Source organism: Leptopilina boulardi, unplaced genomic scaffold, assembly GCF_019393585.1.
Source record: "Leptopilina boulardi isolate dan_hultmark-lab unplaced genomic scaffold, ZJU_Lbou_2.1 LbouV2_384, whole genome shotgun sequence".
NCBI lineage: Eukaryota > Metazoa > Arthropoda > Insecta > Hymenoptera > Figitidae > Leptopilina > Leptopilina boulardi.
In genome coordinates this window covers 1,814,163-1,834,915 of record NW_026137956.1, presented here as the reverse complement: position 1 = coordinate 1,834,915, position 20,753 = coordinate 1,814,163, and the positions used below count along the sequence as shown (strand labels likewise).

The 20,753-nt window shown below is 26.2% G+C and overlaps 1 protein-coding gene across 3 annotated transcripts in view; it reads left to right on the top strand.

The window, feature by feature from the left end:
• Window positions 1-20,753, top strand: part of LOC127288287 (acyl-CoA Delta-9 desaturase-like) — an 87,393-nt gene that overhangs the window by 28,783 nt on the left and 37,857 nt on the right. For 2 of the 3 annotated variants that reach the window (XM_051315652.1, XM_051315654.1), the window contains one exon: window positions 12,322-12,450. The gene's annotated coding sequence lies outside the window, so the exon portion shown is untranslated. Of the gene's footprint in view, window positions 1-11,135; window positions 11,179-12,321; window positions 12,451-20,753 lie in introns of those variants that run through there. The other variant, XM_051315653.1, reaches the window with a different exon arrangement.

The following is a 20,753-nucleotide window of genomic DNA, read 5'->3' as shown; positions in this document are numbered from 1 at the left end:
GGTAAATGGGGACAGCATAGTTTCTAAGAAAGTTTTAAGAAAAAAAGTTTCCTTAAGGAAGTTCTCTCGCAAACAGAAATGACGAAGAGTTAATTATCAAACTTGATAAACTGATAGATAATGGTTTAAAGAAGATGTAGTTAAATTTTTAGAGGTCTAGGTGGATTTTGACAAAAGATATAAACAATTTTCTCTTTTCACATTTAACACGGGTTCTTATGGGAAATTGAATTTTTTGGTCTGAAATCTCAAATTGTGAAAAATCTGATGAAAAGATATTACTGGAACTTTATATACATAAAGTTTAATAGCCAATGTTCACTTACTTTTAATAAAATTGATCAGACCTGGCTTAGGAGACTTACAATTAATTATTTTGTCTAAAAAAATACCGTATTTTGACAATCAGAAATTACTTAGCACAACGCTTGGCAACGTTGCGTCTTGTAGGTTAGGTATAGAAAAAGCGCGAAATTTGAAAGTAATATAAGTAGTATATACATATAATAGTATATTCTTTAAAGATTCATAATAATGAATAATAATTTGAATTTGCTTATAAAAAATTAAGATTTTTAAAATAATAAATTATTATTATTATTATTTAACGAAAATAAATCAGACAATAGCAGACGACACGAAACGGAACGGGGGAAATATAATCCAACGTTGCCAAGCGTTGAGCTAGTACTACGTGATACAAATGAAAACTTAAATGGGCATTGATTTGACTGACGTTGGAGGGAGAGAACTTCCTTAAGTATATTACTGTATTAAGGGATGAAAAAACTTGAAAGAAAAATTTGTAGTAGATATATAATAGTTGAACCAATTGAAATTTTTTTATTTCAGTATTTTGTCTCGCATTTGAAAAAAACAGACTTAAAAATCATACCAAATTTTTTTCTTATTTCTTATGACTCCTATAACAGAAATTCACTTGAGTTTCTGATTTTTGTTAATTTGGTTAATAATGACAAGCTGTCCCCATTTACCCCGAGTTTTCAAATTCTTAGGGTAAATGGGGACAGTTTGTTATTATTAACCAAGTTGACAAAAATAAAAAATTCAACTGAATTTCTGTTATGGAAGTCATGAGGAATAAGAAAAAAATTTGGTATGATTTTTAATTCTGTTTTCATTGAAATGCGAGAAAAATACTGAAACAGTTTGACTTTGATTTACATGTTTTTATGCATTGAGCGATAACTCAAAACCTCTTGCAGGTGCGATCTGAGGTTAAAATATTGACGTTGAACTTAATTTTAAAACTTTAAATTAAGCTCCAAAACCTCTTGTCCCCATTTACCCCAACTGACCCTAGTTGAATTCATATTTATTAGAATTTCTATTTTACGAAAACTTTTCAAATTTTCATTAAAGTGAATTTTTTATTTCAGCGAATTTCTATTTACATTGTAAAAAAAAGAAGTTGAATTTCAACTCCTTAGGGGATACTATAAAAGTCCCACCCTTTTGGAGATGAAGCGAAGGAAGTTAATTTTATATGCCTATATAGGGAGTTAGTTTTAAGGAGTTAATTTAATTATTAACTCTCTTTTTGTGTTGATTTTTAACTCGAAAAATTGGAACTCCCAACTCCTAGTGTCGTTAACTCCATAATTTTTTTACAGAGTAGAATTTTCAGTAAATAAAATTTTTATTTTACCACAATTTTAAATAAGAGAATTTTTATTTCATCAAAATTGCAAATGTTTGAATGAATAAATAAATAGCATTTGAGTGCGAATTTTAAACAAAATTGGATAAAAAATTATAACAAAAAAAAAACAAAAATGGCACCAGTACTTGGTAATTCTAATTTGCCATAATTGGGATGAACTCTGTCTCATTATTGGGCCAATATTGGCACCGATTCTTGGTAGCTCTAATTTGCCACAATTGGGACGAACTCTGTTTCATTACTGGGTAATTACTGGCACATTAACGGCAGAAATGTTGAATTCATTTTGACAAGTTTTCTATATATATACTACACTGTTTATGTATTGTTAAAATTTTTGTAATTTCATAAAAACTACACTGAGAAAACTGTTTGGTATCATCTACTGAAGTTTGGTTCTCCAAACCAAATTTTTTATTTGATATATGTGCAACTAATCCGTTTGGTTCGGGCTACTAAATTTTTTCGTTGAATCATTTTGTTCGGTCTACCAAATTTTTTGTTTTGCACAACTAACTTATTGTTTTTAAGCAAACAAAAAATTTAGTTAAATGAAAAAAATTTTTTTCTTTTCTCAACCAAATTATTTTTTGGCTCACACTTAATTTTATCACTTTTGTTATCCTCTTTTATTACCCTATGTCTACTTAAATTAATTTCTATTGCGGAAAAACCTAACACTGCTGGGGATCGAACCCTCAGACTACGCAACGCAAATCAAGAACGCTGACCACTACACTAAGAATCCTAGTGACAATGTGAGTGTAAATTATTTTCATAAAGTATACAGGCAAAAGCTTGAACGAAATTTTTGGTACAGCCAACTAAATTTCTCGATTGATTGCTTCTTTCGTTACTGTTATGTCAACTAAATTTTTGTAATCTTAACTAAAAGTGCTCCACCAAATTATTTTGTTAACATTACATTATTATTTTTATCAGTGTACTTTCTTTTACAAAAATGCAAGTGCAATTATGTAATGTCATTTTCACTTCCACATTGACATTGACTTTCATAACGATTTTCACTCTCAATTTCACTTTGATTTTCACTTTCACTTTTACTGAAATTCAATTTTTTAATTTTTAATTGCATTTCAATGAAAGTGAAAATCAAAGAGAAAAGTTAGAGTGCGAGTGAGAGTGAAAGTCATTATGAAAGTCAATTTCGATGTGGAAGTCAAAATAAAATTACATAATTTTCACTTGCATTTTTGTAAAAGAAAGTAGTTTTTATGGAATTAAAAAAAATTTTAACAATACATACACAGTGTAGTTTTAGCATGTATATAATTTAATAATAGCCTTAATTCGGATTAATATCAATTTTGCAATAGTAATTGCAACATAGTCATGCTACACAGCATCGTGTGAATACTAATATAAAGTACTTGTATTAAATAGAAATTATGTCACCAACGTGCCAAAAGAAAATTCGCAACGAGAGTTTATAGAGACCGGTTATCTGTTCAATGTAATATGATTGAAGTAGATTAAACTTTAATTTACTTCTCTTTATTTTTAATAACAAATTTCACCTTTTTTTGTAGAAATTTTTTTCCATAAAACTCTTATTTTATATATACATTTATATTTATAATTATAGTTTATATTATAAAGAATTTGCTAAAATATAAAATTTCGCATTTTTGAAAATAATTTTTTCGACAATTTTTCTTTTTTTTTTTTTTTAAATTTAGGTACTTTAGTTAGACAATTAAAAGGAGTCCATCGTTAGAAAACATCGATTTTTAATTTTTTGACACTTCTGATAGAAAAATGAAAGCTAATTTCGAATTCAACGTCAGTATTTCAAAATTCAAAATGGCGGATCCAATATGGCGGACACTTTTTAAAAAATTATCAAGTTCGATTTAAATTTGTTACTTGGGGGTTTTTGGGGTCGCTAATTACAAATTTTTAAAATAGAAAATGGCGGATCCAATATGGCGGAAGAATTTTTAAGATATTTATCAGTTCACGGAAAAAATGGATAAACGAATAAAGTAACATTTACTACTTTAAGGCCAGGTCCAAGTCGAGTCAGCTGTTCCTTTGAAGTTTCAATGGAACAGCTGACACGACTTGGACCTGGCCTTAAAAGTAAAACCGGAACTGTCTGCAGTTTCTGCGCATTTTTGGCAATTTTTACTCCAGAAATAGTAAAATATACTCCGAAAATAGTATAAAATTTACTCCTGAAATAGTAAAAATTATTCCCGACATAGTAAATTTTACTATTTCTAGAATAAAAATTGCTAGAAATGCGCAGAAACTGCGGACAGTTTCTGTTTTACTTTTAAAGTTACTTTATTCATTTTTTATATTTTTCTCCTTGTTTAAATGAGCTAATATTTTAGGCAATATTTTAGGGCAACATTTTATCATAGTTACAAGTCAGTTCAATAACTTCGAACTTTTGACTTGGAAAGTTCATAAATTTTACCTCATATAAAATTAATTATAATTATATATTGGAGTGAATTACTTTTCCAAAACTATAATTTCTCATCAAATACAACTAACTTTGTTGATAAAATATATTTGAGAATTGCGACAGGTAAATTATTGTATTTATAATTTTATATACATTTATTGAATCGTGTGCCAAATACTTAAGGGGAATAAAGATGAAAAATCGATGCCTCCAAAAGAACATTCCGAGACGTTATACTTGGCAAAGTTGTCGCGACACAAAGGCGCGCTGAAGTAATTACTCAAATGCATGCAACCTTCACTGTAAACATAAACTCACGACCAAGGGTTGAAATAAAAAAAAAAAAAAAAAAATGGGTCAAGAAATGCTAAGAAGAAATTTTTTTTTAATGTAAATATACAAATTCAAATATAGATTTCACTTAATTCATTATAATATAGATAATGAAAATAATTTGTTTGTTACAAAATTAAAAAAGAATACTACAATTAGAATATAAAATCCGTTCCCTTTCAATTATCATCAACACAAAAATACAATTTTTTTTAAATTATCTTTTTACACAGACAATTTGTTATTAATAATTATTATTTATTCATTCAGAAAAAAATTTGTTTGAAAAAAAACAAATTTTGGTTGAATCAACCAAATATAAATATATAAACTTTTTATTGAATTAACCAAAAGTAATTATTTGACTCAATCAAATTCTTTTATCAAACGAAAAATTTATTAAAATAAAACAAACGTTTACTTAGATCAAATAAATATTTATTTGAATCAAAGAAATCTTGTTCAAAATAACCAAAAGTATAAAAAAAAATTGTGTTAATGCAAAAAAATGGTATATTTGGTTCAAACAAAACTTTTTTCTGGTTAAATTGTTAATTAGTTAAATTATTTTTAACACATTGAGAAAAAAGTTTGTTTGAATCAAATATACCATTTTTTTGTACTAACACAATATTACGATTATTTTAAACAAAATTTGATTGATTCAAATGAATATTTATTTGATTTAAATAAACGTATTTTTAAAAATATTCAAGCGAATACGATCCTTTTTTTTATTCTTCTACCATTTTGAATTCTTTAAATCTAGCTCCAAATTCGTAATTAGCGGACTCGAAAACTCCCGAGTAACAAGTTTCAAGCGAATCTGATAAATTTTGTTAAAAAATGTTCACCATATTGGATCCGTCAGTTTGGATTTTGAAAATTGACTTTAGATTCGTATTTCGTGAATCTAGAAATATATAATAAACCTGCTATGGGATTCCGTTTAGCAACGGCGCTAAGTAGTGCTACGCTACGCTACGCTTCGCTTAGCTACTCTACGGATTCTTCTAATTAAAAAACAACTTAAAAACAGGGTAGTACAACACAACACAGTACAGTACAGTACAGTACAGTACAGTACAGTACAGTACAGTACAGTACAGTACAGTACAGTACAGTACAGTACAGTACAGTACAGTACAGTACAGTACAGTACAGTACAGTACAGTACAGTACAGTACAGTACAGTACAGTACAGTACAGTACAGTACAGTACAGTACAGTACAGTACAGTACAGTACAGTACAGTACAGTACAGTACAGTACAGTACAGTACAGTACAGTACAGTACAGTACAGTACAGTACAGTACAGTACAGTACAGTACAGTACAGTACAGTACAGTACAGTACAGTACAGTACAGTACAGTACAGTACAGTACAGTACAGTACAGTACAGTACAGTACAGTACAGTACAGTACAGTACAGTACAGTACAGTACAGTACAGTACAGTACAGTACAGTACAGTACTTATATTACAATTTTAAAAAAAACGAACAATCATCTCCATGCTTAACATAAACATTTATTTTAAACCACCTCCATAACAACGGTTGCTATGGTAACCGTTTCCATAGCAACCGTTGCTAGGGTAATCAACAACACTAGTAGATCCCAACAGGTGGTTGTTGGGTGTCGACGAGTCTCATGTCTCAATTTAGAGAAGTCTCAAGCCTCAATTGCGACAAGTCTCATGTCTCAATTAAGACGAGTTTTAAGTCTCAATTGTGACTTAAAACTCGTCAATTGAGACAAATCTCAAGTCTCATTTGAGAAATAATAATTTGCCTTTTCAACAGGCAAGGGGTTAACCACTTTATTTTAACCCTTTTATAACCCTTGGATACATTGTAAACAATTTTTACCGCCATCTTAAATAATTATGGTAACGAAAACTAAAAAAAATTTGATTTTTTGAAAAAAACTCAGTGTATTCTCCTCTTAAGTGAATTTGAATTTGTGTTATAGCTAGTGACTTTGCGCTACGCTCCGAAGCGATTACACCGTAGCGATTTGGAACAAAATCTTGACCAATTCGCTAACTCGTAGCGCCGATAGAATTTGTTTTTTATCTTACACGCCACTAATTAATTTTTTTGACAAAATTCAAACGGGAGTTGATCTTGATTATCATATACAATAAGTCTGTAAAAAAAAATTAATTTTTTAGTGCTAATTAATGCAATGCGCTACTTAGCGCCGTTGCTAAAAGGAATCCCATAGCAGGTCTGGTTAAAGAAACGTTTAATCAATTTCTTTTGTCGTTCTGTTATTAATAACAAAAATTATTATATAGGATACTATATTGTAGAATCCTAATACATAAAATCCTTTAAAGAATCCTGCGAAGGATACACGGAAAAAAATTTTCTGGTAATTCTTTAACGTCGATTTAGAGATTTTACATGTTCCTAAATCTGTTAATTCTACAGATATTTTCTGTAAGGATTTAACGCATGCGCGAAAACAATGCAGTGATTCGACTAAGGCTGAGTATACGATTGAGTGCGAGAGGTTAAGGCGAATTTAGTGTTTTTATTATTATCATAGTGTCGGCAAGAAAGTTTAATTAAAAAGGAAACGTCTTAAGTATATAAACATTATTATAGAAATAAATTATTACAAATTTTTTATTTTAAAATTAACTGTAGTGATTAATAAGAGAAAAGTCGTTTGTTTCAATTTCTCGACATAAGAAAAAGTGGATTTATCATAAGTTTTGAAAACTTGCTCCTCATTTTTTTTGTTAGAAAATTATTGAAGGATGAATTTATTTACATAGAAGTTATACTAATTTATACAATAATGTTCCGCGAATTTAATGTATTCGGAGGAGAATATAACCTATAAGAAATACTCTATCAAATATATATTATCCCCATATAGTATACATAATTTGGTCACTCAACAGTTTTTAAGAACTGTAGCTCAAACTTGTAGAATTAACAGATTTTAATGCCAATGATTCAACATATTTCTCTATTTGGAGAAACATCAGTAGATGGCGCAGGAGTTTCTGCAAATTCTACAGAAAATTTTTTTCCGTGTATACTCTCTAAATCTGAATCAGTCATAGTAGAAATTTACTGATTCAATTAGTAAAATATCAATTACTGATTGAATCAGTAATATAAATATATGGCGGCGGCCACAAAATCTACTGATTTAATAGTTAATTTTAAAGGTTATGTTATATACAAATTACTGATTTGCATAAGTTATTTTCTATTGCTTGCACGGAGAGAAGGGCGTAGTAGATCTTACTACTATCTCAGTTAAATCTACTAAACAGTATCGTTCATTTTGGACGGACTAAACATTCAGTTAAATGAACGATACTGTTTAGTAAAAAAATTTACACGATTATCGATAGAAAAAAATTTACCGACAGAAACGAAATGTAGAAATCTGATTGGTTGTCCGCAATCTGGTTAATTGTGGACAACCAATCAGATTTGTGCATTTTTATTCTGTCGGTAAGTTTTTTTGTGTGACAGAACTATAGTAGTCCCTCTGACTACGCTGTTTAGTAGAATCTGGACTAAACGTGTTTAGTAGAATAGACTAAATCTCTTCTCTCCGTGTGCATATTCATTAATTATATTAGTAAATTTCAAAAAATAACTGAAACTTCAGTTAAAATGAAATGTACTGATTGAATTAGTAAAATTTCTACTGATTCAGATTTAGAGCGTACACTACCGTAGGAAATTGTCGGTACGGCTAACGTGCGAGGAGCAGAAATTTGGTGCTGACTTTAAAGCAAGATATTTTAAGTTAGAAAAAAGATAGAGACTTCTAACTCAGATGGTTGGAAAGCTGATAAAATTCTGCTTCTCAATGTATATCAAGACATTTCTTCTTTTTTTTTGGTATTTATTACACCGAAAAGATTTGAAGAAAAAATTATGCAATTTTCTACTTTCGTACTAATGTTTTTTGACTCCCGGCATAATCTAGAATAATTCATGGAAATATTTGACAATTTTACAACATAATCTTTAGGGTCTTAGCTTTAATTTGCATTTTTGAAATTTAAAAAATGTTTTGTGGTTCCTGAAATAAGTTAAAAAAGGTTCGATCATGTTTTCCTACAACTCAGCCGTCAATCATCACTTTTCGCCGCCTCGCTGCTGGGTTGTAGAAAAACATTCTCAAACATTTTTTAACATATTTCAGGAACTACAAAACATGTTTGAAGTTTCAAAAAAGCAAATTAAAGCTAAAAACTTAAAAATTGGGTTAAAATTTGAAAAAGTAAAAAATGTTTTGTAGTTCTTAAAATATGTTAAAAAATGTTCGAGAATGTTTTTCTACAACCCAGCAGCGAGGCGGCGAAAAGTGATGATTGACGGCTGAGTTGTAGGAAAACATGCTCGGACCTTTTTTAACATATTTCAGGAACCACAAAACATTTTTTAAGTTTCAAAAATGCAAATTAAAGCTAAGACCCTAAAGATTATGTTGTAAAATTGTCAAATTTTTTCATTCATTATTCTATAGATTATGCCGGAAGTCAAAAAACATTAGTACGAAAGTAGAAAAGTGCATAATTTTTTCTTCAAATTTTCGGTACAATATATTGTTATATAATAATTAATTGAATTACGTCATAAAATTTTTTTAATTCCACGAAGTGTTTTTTCTGACGAATTTGCATCTTTTTATCAATAAATTATTGTACTCATTAATTTTTCACCAAATAAAAAACAGCACAATGGGTAAATATCTGGGGACTTCCTAGTAGCAAATTTTTACAAAAATAAGTCAACATGCCCAAAAGCGTTAGCGAAAAATAAAAGTAAATTGATTTTACAAAATATAAAGTTAAACAATTTGACAAAATAGCATTTATAATATGCACATTAGTTTGATACTCGAGAACTTTCTCGTTGTCGAATTTTAGAGTTTTTATATTCTCTGAAGAAAATTTCAAGAAAAATAACGTGACATAATAAAGGTTGACTCTCGGAAAATTTTGCGTTATAGATTTTTACAAAATTTGGTTAATTTCTCTAAAAAAGTTGACAAAAGGTAAACTGGACATGAATTAATATTAGGCAAAAATATGAAAACTTATAATATTTTGAAATACACTTTTGCTCTTTCAATTATTATAAAATAATGTAAATTTAAAAACTATTGCATTTAATTTGACGCATTTTAAATTTGGCACCATTATCTATACATGGCTGGCATTCACATGCCTGTCAATTCACAAGTTCCGAACCTAAAAGTTTTGTTTGATTAGTTTCATAAATAGTAAAAACAAAACGACTTTAATTAATTTTTCATAAGTGCAATGTATAAAATGTGTTTGTTCATTATAAACAATACTTTTAATTCAGTTATGTTGAAAAACAGAGTTCTTGTGCTAAATTATATGAAAAAAATGTTTCGGAATTTCCCAACGGAATTTCCGCAAGAATTTCCGATGGTCAATTCCCGGGAACTTTTTCACGTGGGGATTTCTTTTGTTAGTATTATATAATAAATATAAATTATTTTTTTTGTTTCTTTGCTTCCTCGTGGAGGAAGCTTTGTAGTCCTTTCGTTTATAAAAATTTTCAAAGTGGCGGATACAAATTTTTTTCTATATAGAAACATGTTATATGAGATCCTGATCAATTGTCCGGATGTATATATATATATGTGTGTGTGTGGATCCCTTTTTTGTTTAGACGATACATTAACAGGTTTTAATGGATTTAGATAAAATTTGGTAGACTCACACTGTAAAATCTTATTTTAAGATGTTTTGGTAGCGTTTTTAAGACATTAAGATGTCTTCATGTCTTGAAAACGCTACCAAAACATCTTAAAATAAGATACTTCTTTTTGCAGTGCATTTATCATATTAATATCTCAAATCTGACCAAAGGATTTTAAAAAATACAAAAAAAAAAAAAATTTATCGTCTTTTTTCCAAAATTTTTTTTTTAATCGAAAAAATTTTTAAATAGAAAAATTTAAGGTTACTTATATATAATAAAATCGTATTCCTTACGTCAAGACAAATCGATTGGTATATATAAAATATAGTTTCAATTTAAATTTAAAGAATTAATGAAAGTTAAAAAATCAAAAATTCACATTTTGGCTATAAAATTTTGTGATTTTTTAAATTCAAGTTTAAATATAAAATAATTGTGTTCCTTGCATTGAAACAAACCGATATAATTGTAAATAATTTATTTTTCTTTAATTTTCAGAAATTTCAGCTAAAATGTGAATTTTTGATTTTTTAACTTCCATTAATTCATTAAATTTAATAGCAAATCTATAGGTACTCAAATGTTTATATTATTATTATAATTATTTTTGTATGTTTATTTCAATGTTAATGCTTTCTTCACGAGGAAGCAAATTTTTTTTGCTGATCGTAAAGAGGAAGCAAAATATTCATGTAATAAACATCTGAATTTACAACTTGTTTTAAATTAATTTTGAGTTAATTTTAACCACAAGAAATGTAGTTTTCTTTTATATCGACTGTAAATTAATATTTTTCATTATTTTCTCTCTGCTATTATCTACTGTTGTTTTTCTCTATTGTTCTCTGCAGCTCACTGTAAATTTCAAAGAAGCCAGAATTATTCTTCAATACCGACTGAGAAAAATGTTAAACTTGCTCTTATAGCTTTCTCAATAATCCGCTAACAATTTTCAGTGGCGTTTAACCACTGAATAACAGTCGGACTGATTATTTTCGACCCGGTATGCTTTTAATAATATATCTCATTCTTAGAAAATATTTTTTATAGGAAAATTTTTTTAATTTTTGCACGATTTAAAGGCATGTCATTTTCATCTAAGAATGCGCATTTTGTTATAAACACCAATGACAAATTTATCATTAACCATATTTTTTAAAAGTAATTTTCTTTTTTTTTGCGAAGCATCGCATCGACCCTTTTATTCTATGACGCCGGTCGAATATTTTGCACCAAATATGCAATTTTTTAGATGCATACAGCTATACAATGTTTTAGTATTTATTTATTTTTTTTATCCGAAGTTTTAATCGACTTTATATTTAAAAAGAAATACTTTTATGTATTTTAATTTTTAATAAATTTGTAAAAAAAAATTTATTTATTTTATTTAGTGGAATAATTTATTATAAATATTAAATTCGACACAATGCTGTTATTAGTTTAACATTTAAGTTTTAATTACTCATTACATGTATTCAAAACAGAAAAATAAACTAATGTTACTTGATATTTATAATTAAAAGGAAAACGGTAAATAAATTGATAAAAATAACAATAGAATTTGTTAGAAGCAACAAAGTTTGTGTTTTTACGTCTAAATTTCTAAAGGATATAATTTTTTTACTATCAACAAGGAAATTTTTTTCAATTTAAAAAAATTTAGAAACTAGCTTCTGTAAAAATTTCCATCAAATAATGCTAATAATAATAATAATATTTTTTTAAAAAAATATTCTGTTGAAACATAATAAATAATTTTTAAATAACATTTTTTTTTTATATAGAAAAAGTAGGAAATTTTTTTTAAATATTAACATATAAGTATAATAAATTTTTAAAAGAAAAACATATTTGCCACAGTGCTAAATAAATTATTTAATTGTTTCAAATAAATTTTTGTTTATAAATTAAATTTGGTTTATTAATTAAAAAGTTTATTAATAAAAAACTGTATTACCAAAAAGAAATTTTTTTTAAAACTAAAAAATAGTTATTTAGCTGTGAGACAAATACATTTTTATCCTATTATAAATAAATTATATATATATTTATTTCAAAATTTCTCTATGTTAAATAATATTAAAAAATAATATTATTCCCTATTATTGTTATAAATGTTTTAAAAAAAATTTTTTTCTTACAGAGAGGAAGAAAAAATGTATTTTGTGTATAAATTGTTGATTTGGAGTAATCAGCAGGATGGAGTATGTCAAGGAAACTCCTTTGTACCTCTTCCACTTAACAAACGACATTGTGGCTCAAATATTTAAGGGTAAATATATAAAAGTCAAGTTCTTAAGAATTTAGCGTAATCTTTTATTTTTATCTCATATTTATATAAATTTTTTAGTTTAATTTTTTTTTTTTTTAGATTCTCGCTATACTTTTTTTTCGTCACAGTATATTGCTAATGCAATGTTCAAATAAATTTAAATAACATGTAAAATTGTTTTTAGCCATCAAAATATTGTAAAATACAATTGAAAAAAAAAATTATTTAATACTCTTAATTTTTCATATGACTATTGTTGTATTAGCAATATTAATAAATTTTATAAATAATTTATTATTATTTATTTATGAAAATTTAAAAAAAATTATTAACTATTTTTATTTGCATATAGGAAAAAAGACATTTTTATTATTGTATCATTATAATTATGTTTAAGTAGAAATAATATTTTCAGAATAGGGTAAGTGTATCAATTACGGCGCGTTTATAAAAAATAACTATTTCAAAATGGCGGATCCAATATGGCGGACAAATTTTAAATTTTTACGTAATTTATGGTATCTAGGGGTTTTCGGAGTTACTGATTACAAATCTAAAATTAGATTTTAAAAATTAAAAAAAAAATTTTTTTTGAAAAAATTTCCGCCATATTGGATACGCTATTTTGAATTTTCAAAATCTGACTTCAGTTTTGTAATCAGCAACCCCAAAAACCCCTAGATAACAAGTTTCGTGAAAATTTAAAAATTCCTCCGACATATTGGATCCGACGTTTTTAATTTTGAAAATTTGACTTCATATTCGTAATCAACGACCACAACAACCCCCAAGAAACAAGTTTTAAGTAAATCCAACTATTTTTAAAAAATTTAAAAGTTACATAAAATCTGATATGTTTCTTGAGGTTAGAAAATTAGTTATATATTATAATATAAATGAACAAATAAATAAATAATAATAATAATAATATATAATATATATATACTAGAGGGGCTACGCCCCCCTGCGCTCTTCGCGAGCCAACCCCCCTGTTTTAATCATTTTTTTTTAATTTTCCATTGATCTTATTTTTCCAAATGAACCACCTATTTCAAAGAATTATTAATTATTACAGATTCATTGAAATCTGAATAAATATTAATAAAATTAAAATTATTAAATTTTAATTAATAAAATGATTAAATTAATAATAAATAAATAATTAAATAAATTAAAATCGACATTAAGAAATTATTTTTAAAAATAATTTCAATGAAATTGCCTAAAAACCAATAAATTATTTAAAAGTCTTGAAACGAACATAACCTTTAAATTTAAGTCATTTTTGGCGGGAACTCCACCTCCACTTGCGGCTATATTGAAAGTCTTGAAATTTACATAACCTTAAAATTTATGTCATTTTTGGCGGGAAATTCAGAGAGAGATGAGGGAAGGGGGAAGGACTTACTGCTTTATTAGGGTCTTAAAACAAACATAACCTCAAAATTTAGGTCATTTTGGAGGAGGAGGGGAAATGAGAGGAGGGAGGGGGGACTTGCTGCTATATTCAGAGCCTTGAAACGAACATAACCTTAAAATTTATGTCATTTCTGTCGGGGAAGGGGAGGGGACTTGCGGCTATATTCAGAGTCTTGAAACGAACATAACATTAAAATTTAGGAGGGGGGACTCCCCCCTCCTAGGTCAAGAATTCTTGAAACAGCGGCTGCGGCGATATCTTTTTGTAATATAGGAAGATATAATATATAATATAATAATAATAAAAAATAAATAATAAATAAATTAAAATATAAAAACTTCCTATAAATATAAAATATAAATATTTTTTTAATAATAATAATATTTTTTATATTTTTTATTTATACATGGGGGTATGGTACTCGGGTCAACCGCACATAATATTTTTTTATATGGGACTGTGTATTTTATAAAATCATCACATTTTATTTTTAAAAATCCTGAATATAATTCTATCAATGAAATAATATTTCCAAAAATTATAATTTCCAACAAGTACTTTAAATGTGACGAAATAAATTTGAAATTTTATTACCTTCATATACCTGCATTTCGAGTTGTATATTTATGTATAGTATACAAAAGGGTATCATAAATCGAAGGTTATAAAATAATGGAAATAAATAATTCCATAGATAATTAAATCAGTTGCAATTCAAGTATTGACCTGTTGAGACGTGTGAATTTTATAATAAAAAAAAGTATAATTTTTGTGTTTTATTTATAATTTTTTTATTTGTAGTGTATAGCTTCGCGAGTGCTCGATTCTTTTATGCCATGAACGAAAACTTTTTTTAGTGTTAAATTTTTTTTTTTTTGACATTTTAGTAAACAATTTGTCTCGGGAGTGTTGAAAATTTTTAAAATCACAATCGCTTTAAATCAGTAATAAAGTATTTTGTTTCTTAATTTAAACATGTATTCGGGAGTGTTTGAAAATTTTAAAATCACGTGTGTTACCAAAAGATATTTTCGTCTAAATTTGATGATACATTCATTGCAGGATAAGGTCAGAGCTATATTTTTTTTTAATTAATAATAATTACACGGAAAGAATAAGTGTTAAAAAAAATTTAATACCGTTCCAAAAAAATAATGGCAAATTTTTTAGTTGTATTAAAATATGTTTAATATTTTTTCTTTACGTGTAGATTCAAATTTTATTTTCTATAAAATATTTTTTTAAACATTACATTAATTTTTTTACGAATAGGTTAATACTATTTTTAAAAATATGAAATTATCCTTTAAATTCATATTTAAGAATATTTTTAAGAAAATAAAATTTGTTTTAAGAATGTTCTATATTTAAAGTTTCTGCACTGAAAAAAAATTCTAGTTAGAATAACCAGAATTCTGGTTAGGGTATATTTAACATTTTGATTCTGGTTAGGTTAATCAGAATTCTGGTTATTTTAACGAGAATTCTAGTTAATTCAACTAGAATTCTGGTTAACATAACTAGAAAGTAATGTTAAATATAGCCTAACCAGAATTTTTTTTTCAGTGTGTTAGTGATACACACATTGAAATAAAATACGAAGCTGAAGTACGCAACGTTTATGATAAACAATTTTTAAAGAAATAATTTTTTAAAATGAAAACTTGTATAATTTTTTGCCTAAAAAATATTTTTTTATAATTTGTTGATTAATGAAAACTACATGAAATATTTTTTAGTCAAAAAATTATAGAATTTTTCATTTTAAAAAATTATTTCTTTAAAAATCGTTTATCATAAACGTTGCGTATTATAAATATATAACTATTTGCATTTTTTTTAAATTACATAAAGCGAAAATTTATATTTTTTTTAAATAATAATAAGAATTGACAAAATTATTATAATAATTTTTGTATTTTGCATTATCCTTTTTCACTAAAATTGAAAATACCACAGGTAATTCAATCAGTGAAAGAATATTTCACGAAACTTTAATTTTCAAGAATTGTAAATGTTGAAATAATTTTGAAATTTTTTTATACCTGCATCCCTATCTGTATATTTACATAAATAATATCTATTAAGACGAAAGTCATAAACAATGTGGTTGAAAAAACCAAAAGATAATTAAATTGATTCCAATTTGTTTATTTACCTGATCATATATACAGGGTGATTTTTATGTTCCGAACCCCCTGAAATTTTTTTTTTCATTTTTTAAACAAAAATAATGGAAATTAATAATAATAATAAATTTTAAAAAAATTATGTGGTCCGGAATATAAAATCACCCTGTATATATTTTATATTTTCACATTTAAACTGAATAAATAGCATTTTTAGAGTGTTAAACTTTTTTTGTATAAACACAATAAAAATTACAATTGGAATAGGGTCAGCCGGGGTAAATCCGAACGCATTTAGTAAGTTTCAACAATAACATAAGTTTTTTCTTTAAAAAAAAATACTTCCGGTATTCTGGTGCATGAAGTTGTTACTTTACTTCCATAAAACAATTTTATGGGGTAGCAAAAATTTTTGATAAATTACAATCGCAGGAAACTTAGCGTTCGTATTTACCTCGATAATTTGCAACTTTCCTAAAATACCGGGGTAAATACGAACGCCACTGTATTTCAGAAAAATCTTAGGGAAAATAAATTTAAAGTATTGCAATTGTTAAACTTATATAAAAACTCAAAAAATACGATAATAAACCTATTATGTAATAATGCATCATATATAAATACAAAAATCAAACAGGTTAAAAATTAAAATACATTACACAATTACACTGCAAAAAGAAGTATCTTATTTTAAGATGTTTTGGTAGCATTTAGATGTTTAAAATTTTTTAATGTCTTAAAAACGCTACCAAAACATCTTAAAATAAGATACTTCTTTTTGCATTGTAAAACCTTTAATAACTTTATCATATCATAACGGATTTTTGCAAAACTTGGTACAGAAAGTATTTTGGAGTCATTGAATGTAAATACAAAAATAAAAGTCAAATTTTTTAAATTCAAAATAGCGGACTTACCTAAAACTTATTTTTAAAAATGATCAAATTTGCCAACTCCATATTCGTAATCAACGACCCTGAAACCCCCCGAGTAACAATTTTCGAGCGAATCCAATGAATTTTTTAATTCTTGTCCGCCATATTGGATCCGCCATTTTGAATTTTGAAAAACTGACTTCAAATTGGTAATCAGCGACCCCAAAAACCCTAGAATACCAAATTTTATTAAGATCCTGAAAAACTTTTTTTTAACAAACCATTTGGCAAAAAAAGTGGAACACTCCTTCGAGAGAACAGAGATTAAGTTTCTGCTTATTAATTACTAACGAGGATACATATAGAAAGAAAAACTTTTTTCTATGTACTTTTATAATGTTAAAATAATAGTGTAATCAAATAAGAACAATTTTGTGTGGCTCCAATAGAAGAAAAAATGATTGAAAATACCGTTCGGATTTACCCCGGTTTTCCAATTTTCCGGGGTAAATACTAACGGTCTGATATTATTAATAAAATTTTACAGAGGGCAAAAATGAAATATAGTTTCTGTTCTAGTATTCATAACAAACAATTATAAATAATAAAATGAATTTTTAGCTTCTTTTTCTTCAAATACGAGACAAAATACTGAAAGAGTGTCATCTTTGATTTTCAATCTTTTTTGCAATACTTGTTATCTTTGTTTATGCTGTTGCTAATTAACAAACGAAAAATGAGATAATACTTAGAATCTCTTGAAGAGGATCTGAGGTAAAAATTCTCATGTCTAACTTATTTTTAAAAATTTTAATTAAGCTGAAATAATTAGCGTTCGGATTTACCCCGGCTGACCCTAATAATTTTTGTATTTTGCATTATCATTTTACACTAAAATTGAAAATACCATAGGTAATTCAATCAGTGAAAGAATATTTCAAGAAATTTTAATTTTCAAGAATTGTAAATGTTGAAATAATTTTGAAATTTTTTATACCTGCATCCCTATCTGTATATTTACATAAATAATATCTATTAAGACGAAAGTCATAAACAATGTGGTTGAAAAAACCAAAAGATAATTAAATTGATTACAATTTGTTTATTTACCTGATATATATATATATATATATATAGGGTAATTTTTATGTTCCGAACCCCCTGAAAATTTTTTTTTTCATTTTTTAAACAAAAATAATGGAAATTAATAATAATAATAATAAATTTAAAAAAAATTATGTGGTCCGGAACATAAAAATCACCCTGTATATATATATTTTATATTTTCACATTTAAACTGAATAAATAGCATTTTTAGAGTGTTAAACTTTTTTTGTATAAAAACAATAAAAATTACAATTAGAATAATAAATTAATTATATATTTTATAGTAATAGGTAAATGATATTGAAAATTAATCGAGAAAAATATTTTTTATGTCTGAATATTCGGGAAGTAGAAATTTTGTTATAAATTTTCAAAGGTCAATTATCAATTGATTTTTATGGCTTTTTAAAAAACCATAAATTTTCGAACTTTTTTATGGTTTACATCATAAAAATCAAATTTTTTGTTAAAATATGAAAAATTAAAAAAAAAGTATGAGACATAAAAAATTGTATTTTGATGCACTGATTACGAAAATCATAGTGACAATATCCAAAAATTTAATTTTTATGGTAAAAACCATAAAAAACAATAAACTTTAGGACTTTTTTTGAATGGGTTTCACCATAAAAATCAAATTTTTGGGTATTGTCACTATGATTTTCGTAATCAGCGCATCAAAATACATAAAAGTACGTAATATATAACAAAACCGGAGATATTTTTAAAAAATTCAAAAGTTTAAAAATTTTTTGAAAATATTGAAAAAATTGTTTCCTCTCAATCGAAGTAGACTTAAAATTTTTGTAAAAGGAAGTAGTTTTTTTGAAAAAAATCAAAGGATACACAGGGTTTCTACTAGTCCTGGAAGTCCTGGAATGTTTCCTTGAAAGTCCTGGAATTTTAATTTTTGTCCTTGAATTTTTTATATTTTGCTTTTAAATTTTCAAATATTTATAATTTTGTCAATCAAGTTAAAAAAAAATTAATTAAATAAGTAAAATGAAAATTTACTTAAGTTACGTAATGTAATGTTTATTAATGTTTCTGTAGTAAAATTGTTTTTTTAATTAAATTTATGAAAACAATAGTTAAACTAAAAAATTTTTTATTCCTTAAGGTCATCCAATTTAATATCCTGGAAAAATAAGAAATTTGTCCTGGAAAAGTCCTGGAATTTTAATTTAGATTTTTAGTAGACACCCTGATACAAACAGTTTTAAAAACAAGATTTTAACCTTTAAATTACAAAAAATATAGTAAATTTTCATTTTTAATATTTTTGCATCAAATTTTTGCATCAAATTTTTGAAAAGTTGAGTTAAAAACACACATTTCGCAAAAAAGAACTTTTAAAATTGATGCATTTTTAAAGAAATTATGAGCATTCAAAAAGAAATTTTTTTAAAAATTTATATCTTGTAAACGGCTTGATGAAAAAATTTGAAAAAAATCATAAAGCTCTTTTTTGGAGGGTACAAAACGGTAAAAAAATTTGAACCAAATCGAAGAGGTCAAACTCTATGATATATTGAAATGGCGTGAACATGCCCATATATAAATACACGTATATACTTTACATAATAATACTAAATGATTATAATAATACTTGTAAACATATAGCTTCAAAAATTATATGAAATATAAGTAATCTTAAAATGTAACTTACTGACGTTTGCAATTTTTAATTATTGATTAAAGCTCATATGAAGCTGACATTGACTGAAACTATCAACTACTGACTGAAACTACAAACTACTGAAGACATCACTGACTTGAACTGTTAAATATTTAAACTAGCTTCTTTAACCAACAGTTGAAGGTATAATTGACTAAGACTATATCAGCAATCGAAGTCTCTGTTGACTGTTCTTGAAGTTATTGTATTGACTGTAAAAAGCAGCAGGAAACTATCATTGTCTGTAATAACCAGCAATTAAAGTTGACATTGTTTGAAAAACCAGTACTTGTAGACATCTTGACTGTAAGAAGCAACAACTGAAGCGTTCATAGTCTTAAAAAGCAGCAAGAAGTTATCATTGTCTCTTGATCATTTTAAATAAAAATTACTATAAGATTTAAATTACTATTAAATTGATTGGATTAAATTACTAAAGTACTACTTTCCACAGTGTGCCAGGAACACCTATTTTCGACCAAAATTAAATAACTCAAAAAACCAAAAATTTACCACTGTCAATTATTTATTTATTTTAAAATTTATACGGGTTTGTTATAAGGAAACCCATTCGTATATAGGTACTAAGTACAAGTGGCTAAATGCCAAAAAAAACTTATGTAATATATGAAGGGTAGAATGACAAAAGGGGTCAAGCGCCAATTCACTGTTTTTACAGGAAGTAAAAAAAACATTTTTAAAAATTTTGCAGGTCATTTAAAAAAAACTGAGAAAACCGTTTCGATATATTAGTATGTTTTAATAATTAAACAACAATTTGTTGAAATAAACCTACATATTAATGATAAAATTAAAAAAAACTGTGGTGCCTTGAGGTTATATCAACTGCGCACATTTTCTTTAAGTATTAATTATAAAAAAAATATACAGTTTAAAGAAAAACTGGAAAATTAGTTTCTTTCTAAAGTTACAACTGGTGTTCCCCCCTTAATTTCTTGCTTTGGAATTGAGCAATACTTTCATCTTTAAATTCAATTGTTCACTTAGTATAATCATAAAAATATTTAAAAATTAATAACAAAATGATTTTAAAATTGTTCAAAATTGAAAATTTATTATTATTATTATTAATT